The 11,251-nt window shown below is 34.6% G+C and overlaps 1 non-coding gene across 1 annotated transcript; it reads left to right on the plus strand.

Moving 5' to 3' along the window:
• The first annotated feature begins 3,384 nt into the window (after positions 1-3,384).
• Positions 3,385-3,458, plus strand: TRNAV-UAC (transfer RNA valine (anticodon UAC)). The gene has a single exon. It is a non-coding gene; the product is annotated as a tRNA-Val (tRNA).
• Positions 3,459-11,251: the final 7,793 nt, after the last annotated feature.

Raw genomic sequence — 11,251 nt, forward strand, 5'->3', positions numbered from 1 at the left:
CTGTGGGATTTGTTTGGCTAAATAACTCTTCTGTACTTGGGTCAGGCCCATATAAGCCAACAAATGGTTCCGTTGCCAGGACCGGGATCTGCCTAAGGCATGTCTGATGTCGAAAAACTAGAATCCTACAAAGAAAGAGCTTGAAGATTGGCCGGATCAGAAGATTCACGAGTTCGTGGTTCAGGAGAACAAAAACCCACGGATATCGGAGGAAGGGTGGTTGGATCGTTACATATATATAGATATCCATGAAATCTTCTTCGTAACATTCCCAATAGAGTTGTATGAGTGGATCGCGAGGCTAGCCGACAGTGTGGGAAGGTGCAGACTAGATCAACCTATTGTGTGGACCCTAGAATTGGTGCGCAGGCTATAAGCATCCAAAGATAAAATCGCACACGCAGTAGGTCACTGGTTGGATCGGATAATAAGAGGGTTTATCACTGAGTTCGCGATAGACACCACTGTGAGCTATAGTGAAGCAGAAAGGCGCTTTCTCCGGGGACCCCGGGGTAAGTATATTAAGTCGTTAAACTCTTGGATTAAGATGTTGTTGTGTGAAAAACAGATTATGCATATTTATTGATGTTTGGCATAACGCGGAGTGGAAGAGGCTACCGAGGAACCAAGGGATTAGAGAACAGTCCACTAATTTCTATTTCATGGGAAAGCAAGGAGGAGCTCACGAGGTTCTCTCCAAGAAGCGCAGTTCAATTAATTAAGTAGCACTTTCCACTGATACCACTTTAAAAGAAAACCTATGAATAGATTTTGTTACTAATATCACATGCCAAAAAAACCATAACTCATGTTTATATGACAAAAACATATATGATAATTTTTTTAATAAATCAATTTAATTAAAAGTGTAAAAATGATGTAACTAGTTTTGAGATATATCTCCATCTTTCATTTAAAATTACTATTAAAAATATTCTAAAATATTTCATGAAAGCTAACTCTATACCATCCACTTAATAATTATTAATAATAAATTAAAATTTTGAAAATCGTATTTTAAAACATAAACACCTATAAACATAAATATATAGTTATGTCAAGTTTATCAATAAAATATGTCTTTTTAAAAGAGTTTAATAAAATTTGGTTTAGTTACTTTTCTTTGTTTATAATAATATAGTATAGATTTAATGTCATGATGCTTTTGTATTATACAAAAGAAGCTCACATGCAATTCAATTTTTACAAATTTTGAAATTTCTAAATATTTATTTATTACTAAACATGATTAAAATAAGAGTTACATGGTGGCAATGTCAACATACAGAAAATACATCTATATAAAAAAACAAATACAGTGACATTGTCACCATGTGGCTTTTGTTTTGTTTGTTGGCAGATTAAGTAACATCGAAAATTGTCCAGACGTCGCGCTGAGGTCAAACCTAGTGGCTTTTACTCGTCGCACATATATATATAGGCTTAGTCTAAGGAGTGAATTTTACTTGTCGCACATATATATAAGCTTAGTCTAAGGAGGTGACTTTTTCACTCGGAAAATAATAAAAATTCTTGTACTATTTTGATAAAAATATGGCAAAATTTTATTGGGAATCCAGGTTATAGCTATTAAGCTTCGAGATTTTGGGTGCCTCAAGGTTTTTAATAATATTGAATCTATTTCCACCATTAAAAAATAATTCGAACACTCTTACAAATTTTAGCAAAAAATGACTATTAAAAAACAATTCAAACACTCTTATGAATTTTAGCAAGAAATGGTCATTTGGACAAAATTATCGCCTCTACATATTTTCCAAAATTTTTAACTCAATACAATATTTTGCTATTCCAAAACTCTTTTCCTTTAATGGAAAAATAAAATACTAAATAAAAGTTTTTAACTCTTTTCTTTTTGTTTAGATTTTACAGTGAGTGTTTACCAATCTTCAACATCTCCTAACAACAACTCTAATGTCATTTTGATAAAAAAAACATGTCAATAAAGATGCAATTTTATTAATAGAAAAACACAATACAACACAATACATATGGGCTAAATGTTAAAGTCGCTTTAGTCATTAAAAACAAAAAAAAATTCAATAAAAATGCAATTTTATTAATAGAAAAACACAATGCATATAGACGAAATGTTAAAGTCACTTTACATTTGACATAAATAACTCAGTTTTTCCATTACTTATCTAACCTGGAAAGTAATTTACAAAATTTTCATATGAATAACCAATTACCATGTATTAATTTGAAATAAATTCAAACTAATCATTTATTCTCTAAAATATAATAAGAGGAATTATTATTAATTTTAAAATAATTATTATTAACCATTATATCCTAAATCTTTATATCATTCTATCGTTCTCTCAACTAATAGCCTTCCATTATTTTCCATTATTTTGCCAATTATAAGGATTCTTTCAAAGATTTGATTCTTCTTCATTGTCTTCTTTACTTAGTTCTTCATTACCTACAACTTTACTATGTTCTTCATCACCATCCAACATCCACAAAATAGAGGATGATGTCATTGTTGTTTATATTTGCAAGGAATCAAATCACATAAATCATATTAAGGAATTTTTTAATCTGGTTGGTAACAATATTTTGATTCATATTCATCATGTCTTTTGCCAACTACTTAAAGAGGTTCACTTGATTTGAGGATGTCAATTTGTCAATACTACTACCCATTGCTTGACCACCTTTAATGATATTCATTTCAATTGTGTCACTAGAAAACAACTTCCATATCATATTATCATTTTCTTGTTTAGCATTTACAGGTTCATAATCTTCACCTAATGGATGATTTGAGAGACTCAACATGTTTACCATGGCATTTGCATCATCCTCACCATGTATTAGAGGAGCTACTTGATAATAAAGTCATAATTAAGTTGTCAAATTTTAATTTTGATTAAACCCACATTATTATCAAGGAGTGTAAAAGCACTTTGGAAACCTCTACTAACCAGTTTTGTATATTCAAACATTTGTTTACTTCCATTGTTGGGGTTCTTTTCCATCCAATTTGTTGTCTCATCCTCAAAACAATTCTTAATAAACCCATATTCACTCACATATAGGGGTTCAAACCTGTGAGTGAAGTAATGTCAACAAGCCTATGCCTAAACTATTTACATGTTCCATGGTTTATAAGGTCTTATATTTATTTTTTTTCAGAGGACGGTCTTATATTTATTATGACCCTGAAAGAACGACAATTATCGATTCATAGTTGGGAAGACACTTTCTAGTATATAAACTAAAAAACTGTAATGCAATTCATAAACAATTTTTTAGTCATTCATGGGACTCTGTACACCGTGCAAAGAAATTAAAAGTGATGTTAAAATCAATGGCGTGTACTGAGAATTGAATTCCGTGTTGTATGAAACCTATGGTGCTGTGGTGTAGTCGGTTATCACGTCAGTCTTACACACTGAAGGTCCCCAGTTCGAACCTTGGCAGCACCATTACACTTGCAAGTTATTTTTGTTTCTTTCAGTGCATTTCTTTTACCCAACTCTTTAGGTGAAGAGATTGGTTGTCCCCAGTTCGAACCTGGGCAGCACCATGACTTAAGCTGTTCGTTTCTTTGCATCCCTTTTGCCTGGTGCTCTAGGTCAAGAGATTGTCCCCAGTTCGAACCTGGCCAGCACCATGACATGCTAGTCGTCTCTCTCAGAGCATTCCTTTTGCCTGGTTCTCTAGGTGAAGAGGTTCCATGCTAAGAACAAACTCCTAATAATTATATTTGAAAAACCATGTCCGGCATAGGCTTTTCCACTTAGCTTCCAACTGAATGTCTCCAGTTCGAACCTGGCAGCACCACTACTGAGAGTAATTGTTTTGCCCGATTCCTATGTGAGGAGATCCCATGCTTAGAACCAAAATAGAAACCCATGCTTAGTAATGCTTTGGCATCACTTTTATTGATTTTTATAGGCCTTGATTCTATCAATTTAAGTCGAAGATTTGTAGATTTTATCTTCAGGCTTCGTATTCTGGTATCCATTCTTGATTTAAGTCCTGTGAGATTGGTGGTATCCATTATTATTGAGTCCGCTAGTGTGGGATTTGGGTGTTTAGAGTTTCTGAGATTTTATTAGGCAGCAAACTTAAGTCCCAGTTGAATTCAAGTTGGTGTTTATATCCATTTCAAGCATTCATCTGTGACAAATATTGAAGTACAGAGGAATTTAAAACAGTAACATGATATGATACTATCATAAAACCTGTAACATAGAACACTACCTGGAAAACTGTAATATTAGCTGATAATACCCATCTCAAATACAAACGAAACACAGATACATAACAATGGCAGATATTACCAAATATGTAAGAAATGTTAGCTCCATTAAGTTTTGCACAAATTGCTGCCTACAAATATGGAGTTGCAGAGTTTCCTTAACTTATGGAAACTAACTGCAGTAGTTTCCTTAAGTTAAGAAAAGGCAACTGCAATTACTAAATTTATTATTAGGAGCTACTATAGTGGTCCATCACTTTGATTTGAGTTCTCTACCTTGATTTGTGGACATCTAACACATAGCTATTAGAAGCTTGATGGAAGCTTAGCTATATGGTCATCTGTTTGGTCCCAAGCTCAGCTCTTAATCCCCTTCAGTTTTACACCATCTAGCTGAGATAGCAAAGCTTGGAGGTGCCTTCAGAATTTTGTGTTCTTTTTGTTTTGCTTGGATTGAAGCTGGAGTGCTGAAGAAGAAGCAAGCAAGTGGACTGTGGCCTTCATCAAAACATCACCAATGGCTGGAGGTAACCCGTATCCCTGGGCATTAAGATTTAATGATTCTTTGAGTTTTTATTCCGCATGCAGAATCGTTGTTGAAACTGTAGAATATCTAACATTTGGTATCAGAGCCCTTTTACCTCTGCCTTGCTGTAGTTGGCCATAGCACCTTAGTTTTGTCATACGCATTTGATTGTGTTTATATGCATGCATTTGATCTCTCAAGGAAAATAAAGCTTACTGTAAAAATTCTGCATTGTGTATTATGTGCATATGCATGTTTGGCCAAATGCGTAAAGAGATTTTACGATAAAAATCCAGTAACTGGATATTCTCACATGTCAAATATTGTGTTCCAAACTTTCTCTGGCTTCCGGTTCATTTGGAGAACTACAGAGACAGTGCTCGCTTTGTTTTGCCCAAAATTAAGTGGGCTTCTACCGGATCGAACCCACATCCATCCATCATCATCCCAATCCTGTGCATGTTCCTCCTGCTCCCATAAAATAGATTTTTCAAAGGCCGTAGAAATTAATCTAAGAGGATTAAAAGTAATACGGCAGAGGACTGTGGGTGTTCTTTCCCCAATACTCTTCTGTGTTGTTATGTCAATAATGCTCCATTGCTTTAAAAGAGCCGAAGTCCTGTCCTGTTGAATACTGGAGCACATTTAAACAATTTCCGAGACTAGACGATGGATCGTGCACTAAAGGCTGCGAGGGCGTCCGGATCTCTTAATCTCTCGAATCGTGGGCTTGAGTAGGTTTCAAATCCCTTTACCTTTTTTAGTTCGGTGCATGTTTTAACTGTTGTTTGCGAAGGAAATGTGTAAAGCTACCTTTAAATTGTGTTTGAAGTCAGTAAGCCAGTCAGGCTAATGGAAGGTGAGACACACTAAGAATTTCTCTAAAACACTTGTTTGTTGTTAATTATAAATTCTGTATAATGTCACGCCTTAGAGCAAGCTTAACGATGTTGTATATACTACATCAATCCCAGGCCCAAACAACCTTGCCACCAAGTTTCTCGATTTTATTGGTGGCGGCCATTAGTGTATTATATGATTGGGTTATGCATGGTATTCGTGAGGTTTTAGATGTGAGTGGTGTTATTTTTGGTTTATTTTCTGAGAATAATTTCAGCGTATCCACTTGCAATCACCGAAGCCGTTACATACATTGCATGACATGAATGGCCGCCTCTAACCAGCAACCATCTGAATCGTTCCTTTTTCGAAGACGAATATGCTTAGTTTGGATCTTGAATTCAGGAATTCCCAAGGTCGAAATTGATTTAGATCAATCTCGGATAGCATTCTAAGTCTTTGGCCTTTGAAGTTTTATTCTTCGTTTTCCTTGTAAATGGATTCCCTCTCTTTTCGATTAAAGGGTCTGAATTTTAGCACAAAAAAAAAAAAAAAAAAAAAAAAAAAATGAGCTCCAGATCGGATAATTTATTACATTTTATTTAGCATAGACAGCGGTGATAAATTTCAGGTTCTAAATTTAGCCTAATGGATGATGTCTGCAATAAAGATCCAGATAACTAGTGAGCGAAGTATCATTGTCTATTAAATTTAACAGTTTTTAGTATTTGCTGAGCAGATCAGTTGAAGAGACTCAAAGCAATTGAAGGTCTTCGAGTGTTTAGGTCAGCATAATTATTTCAGATTCCTGTTATAATGACTGTGCTTTGATTAAGAGCCGCTAAAATTTGTTGATTTATCTGTTATTTGACACTGTTTTTGCTATCAAGAATCTTGTTAACTTGAGCTAAACTAAATTTAAATTTCATTACAGCAGGACCTGATTGAGAGCTGTAAAACCTTGTTGATTTATGCGTGTTCGCATGTTAAAGGAAATGGTTTATGCATTCTTAAATATTTCAATATTTCGATATTTGAAATGGTTTAGTCTTTTGTTGTGAATATTTCAAATTTGCAGTTTTGTTTGCAAATTGTTTAGAGCCCATTTTGTAATTAATTTAAGAATTAGTCTTAAATAAATTATGGGACAGTTAGACTAAGGAATGTAAATTTGATTTTAATTTTATTTATCTTGTGAGCAAAATAGTTTGTTTGCTGGTCAATTTTGTTGTTTTATAAACTTAAGGACGGAGCCTGAAGTCAAGCCAGCTAGCCTTCGAACTGTATTTGCTATGCAAGTGCAAAGTAGATCAACGCTGCTTCAGTCAATCTCCGGGTTGAGTTTATAAATTGAACAATCAAATTTGTAGTCATTTTCGGTAATGCTGACTGCTTTAACCTTGATTTTGATTTTGCTAGAAAATTATTACAGTTATATGGAGTTTATTAAAATGTCATTTTGACTTACTTCTTTCAGTAAACATTATTTTTCTCTCTGGTTAAGTTTTGTTTATGCAGCAAAATAATGTCTAGTGATCCATATAATTTTAATTAATTAGAGAATAGCCACATCATCTTTAATTAAATAAAATTATATATTTTGTTTGATAAGATCACATAAAGATTATTTAGACATTAAATTGTAATTAATTACACTGAATATAATGAATTTTATCCCACAAGAATCTTTATTATATTTATGTAATTAATTAGGATAAAATTTCATAACCTACCCACAGGAGTTAAGAATTAATAAGTTTTATCATAAAGTTTTATTGAATCTGTTTGAATTAAAAATTTAGCCCACAGGCAATTTTTATGTCATTTGATTCAATTCTTTTTAGCATGATTTACACTGAATATAATAAATTTTATCCCACAGGAATCTTTATTATATTTATGTAATTAATTAGGATAAAATTTCATAACCTACCCACAGGAGTTATGAATTAATAAGTTTTATCATAAAGTTTTATTGAATCTGTTTGAATTAAAAATTTAGCCCACAGGCAATTTTTATGTCATTTGATTCAATTCTTTTTAGCATGATTTACATTGGTAAAACATGAAAGTTTATTAAGCCTCAATTTTAACATAAGCATGTGGTTCTTTATTTTGATGCAGTAATACAACCTGCAAATTTCTCTGAAATTCGTTGTGACATTCCCGAACTTAAGGGAGATAACTACAAGATTTGGAAGGAGAGGATTCTCCTTCATTTAGGGTGGATGGACATAGATTATGCTATCAGGAAAGATGAACCATCGGCACTCACTAATACCAGCACTGCAGCGGACATCGCGTTTTATGAACGATGGGAGCGATCCAATCGTCTAAGCATGATGTTCATTAAGACTAAAATTTCAGCTGGTATTCGAGGTTCTGTTGATCAGCATGACAAGGTCCGAGACTTGTTGAAGGCCATTGATGAACAATTCGTCTCTTCAGACAAGGCACTAGCAAGCACCCTAATCATGAAGTTCTCATCCCTAAGGCTCACCAGTGTGAAAGGTGTGCGCGAGCACATCATGCAGATGAGGGACACTCTGGCTCAATTGAAGAAACTCGAGGTTGAAATATCAGAGTCCTTCCTAGTGCACTACATCCTGAACACCCTTCCGCACCAATATGGACCTTTCAAAATCTTATACAACACACATAAAGATAAATGGTCAATTAATGAACTTATGACCATGTGTGTTCAAGAGGAAGAAAGACTGATGATGGAACTGGGAGAGAGTGCAATGTTGGCAACGCGTGGAAAGGGAAAATCTCAAGCCAATCGGAAAGGGAAAGGTAAAGTACCTCCCCAAGCCGATATCAAGAAGGTTTCCAATTGTTTTTTCTGTAAGAATAAGGGACACATGAATAAGGAATGCGCCAAATTTCAGAAATGGCTTGCAGACAAAGGGTTTGCGAAACCTAAGGAAGCCAGTGGGAAGTGAGCAAAGCATCTTATCAGGAAACAAGATGGGCTCGCATGTGGAAGCTATAGGGAACATGTTATTTAACTTTAAGTAGTGGCTTTGTTTTGAAGTTAGAAAAGACCTTTTATATTTCAAGTTTTTCTAGAAACTTGATCTCAGTTTCAAGGCTTGTACTCTTTGGATATTCCTTAAACTTTTCAAAAAAATCTTTCAGTCTATTCTATAAATCTGATTATGTTGGGAATGGTATTTTGTCTAATGGTCTTTACTGCATTAATTTACAAAACAGTGTCACATATGATTCAATGCATGTTCACACTGGTACTAAAAGATGTGTTATTAATGAAGATTCCTCTAAATTATGGCACCGGAGACTAGTTCATATCTCCATAGATAGAATTAATGGAGATCTAGAGGAAGAGGTTTTACATGAAACAACCTGAAGGATTCCCCTCTAGTGATGGTGAGCAATTGGTTTGCAAGCTCAAGAAGTCATTATATGGTTTAAAACAAGCATCCCGCCAATGGTATTTGAAATTCCATAATGTAATTTCTTCTTTTGGTTTTGTAGAAAACATTATGGATCAATGTATATACCTGAAGGTTAGTGGGAGTAAAATTTGTTTTCTTGTTTTATATGTATGACCTTTTGCTAGCAACCAATGATAAGGGTTTGCTACATGAGGTGAAACAATTCCTCTCTAAAAATTTTGATATGAAGGATATGGGTGAGGCATCTTATGTCATTGGCATTAAGATCCATAGAGAAAGATTTCGAGGCATCTTGGGTCTGTCACAGGAAACCTATATTAATAAAATTTTAGAGAGATTTCGGATGAAGGATTGTTCACCAAGTGTAGCTCCCATTGTGAAGGGTGATAGGTTCAATTTGAACCAATGCCCAAAGAATGACTTTGAAAGGGAACAAATGAAGAACATTCCATATGCTTCTGTTGTCGGAAGCCTAATGTATGCTCAAGTCTGCACAAGACCTGACATTGCATTTGTTGTAGGAATGTTGGGACGATATCAGAGTGGTCTAGGTTTAGACCACTGGAGAGCTGCAAAGAAAGTAATGAGGTACCTTCAAGGAACCAAAGACTACATGCTTATGTATAGACGGACGGACAACTTGGAAGTAATTGGCTACTCAGATTCTGACTTTGCTGGAAGTGTTGATTCACGTAAATCAACATCAGGTTACATTTTTATGTTGACCGGTGGAGCTGTATCATGGAGGAGTGCCACGCAGACCTTGATTGCCACTTCCACTATGGAAGCCGAGTTCGTCTCCTGTTTTGAGGCTACTTTACATGGTGTATAGCTTAGGAATTTCATTTCTGGGCTTAGAATTATGGATTCTATATCTAAGCCATTGAGAATATATTGTGATAATTCAGTTGTTGTTTTTATGGCTAAAAACAATAAAAGTGGGAGTCGAAATAAACACATCGACATTAAGTATTTAGCTATAAGGGAACGTGTTAAAAAAAAGAAAGTGGTCATTGAGCACGTCAGCACTGAGTTAATGATCGCTGATCCTTTGACTAAGGGCATGCCACCGTTTAAATTCAAGGATCATGTATTGAATATGAGACTTGGTTCCATTATGTAGTTTTTCATTGTATGGACAATGTTATTTTAATGAAATTCTTAATTAGTGTGATGTTTTTTCTCATATTTATGTGCACCTTAAGTTGATTTGAGAAAATTCATTTAAGAAGGACCAAGAATAAACATAAGGTTTATTCATTAAGAAATTACTGCCACATAAATTATAATAAGAATAAATACATAGTAATACATGGAAGATAATACTCGTCATCAGGGGACTTATCGCCATGATTCATGTATCTATTACTTAATAAAGATTATCAATGGTTTTTGAGACATTAAGTTTGGAAGTATGGACCAAGTGGGAGAATGTTAGCTCCATTAATTTTTGCACAAATTGCTGCCTACAATTATGGAGTTGCAGTCTTTCCTTAACTTATGGAAACCAACTGCAGTAGTTTCCTAAAGTTAAGAAAAGGCAACTGCAATTACTAAATTTATTATTAGGAGCTACTATAGTGGTCCATCACTTTGATTCGAGTTCTCTACCTTGATTTGTGGACATCTAACACATAGCTATTAGAAGCTTGATGGAAGCTTAGCTATATGGTCATCTGTTTGGTCCCCAAGCTCAGCTCTCAATCCCCTTCAGTTTTACACCATCTAGCTGAGATAGCAGAGCTTGGAAGTGCCTTCAGAATTTTGTGTTTTTTTTCTTTTGCTTGGATTGAAGTTGGAGTGCTGAAGAAGAAGCAAGCAAGTGGACTGTGGCCTTCATCAAAACATCACCAATGGCTGGAGGTAACCCGTATCCTTGGGCATTAAGATTTAATGATTCTTTGAGTTTTTATTCCGCATGCAGAATCGTTGTTGAAACTGTAGAATATCTAACAAGAAAGCCCAAGAATGTGGCATTTATGCATATACTATGGAAATGAGAGCTACCCATGAACAAATTGGTGGAGTTCTCTTACAAGAAAACAAAATCTTGTACTGTCCCAATTTCACAGGATAATCATATATATACCCAATCAAACACAAATATTGTAACAATAATTAAGAGAATAATGAGACAAATATGCATGAGAGCTAGAGCTTGCAGGAATTATATCCATTAACTATGCACTGATTTCTTCCATGGATTACTCATCAAGCCCTGTACTAGAA

Source organism: Pinus tabuliformis, chromosome 6 (assembly GCF_031772625.1).
Source record: "Pinus tabuliformis cultivar Carrire ecotype Pingquan chromosome 6, CPIR1, whole genome shotgun sequence".
Lineage (NCBI taxonomy): Eukaryota > Viridiplantae > Streptophyta > Pinopsida > Pinales > Pinaceae > Pinus > Pinus tabuliformis.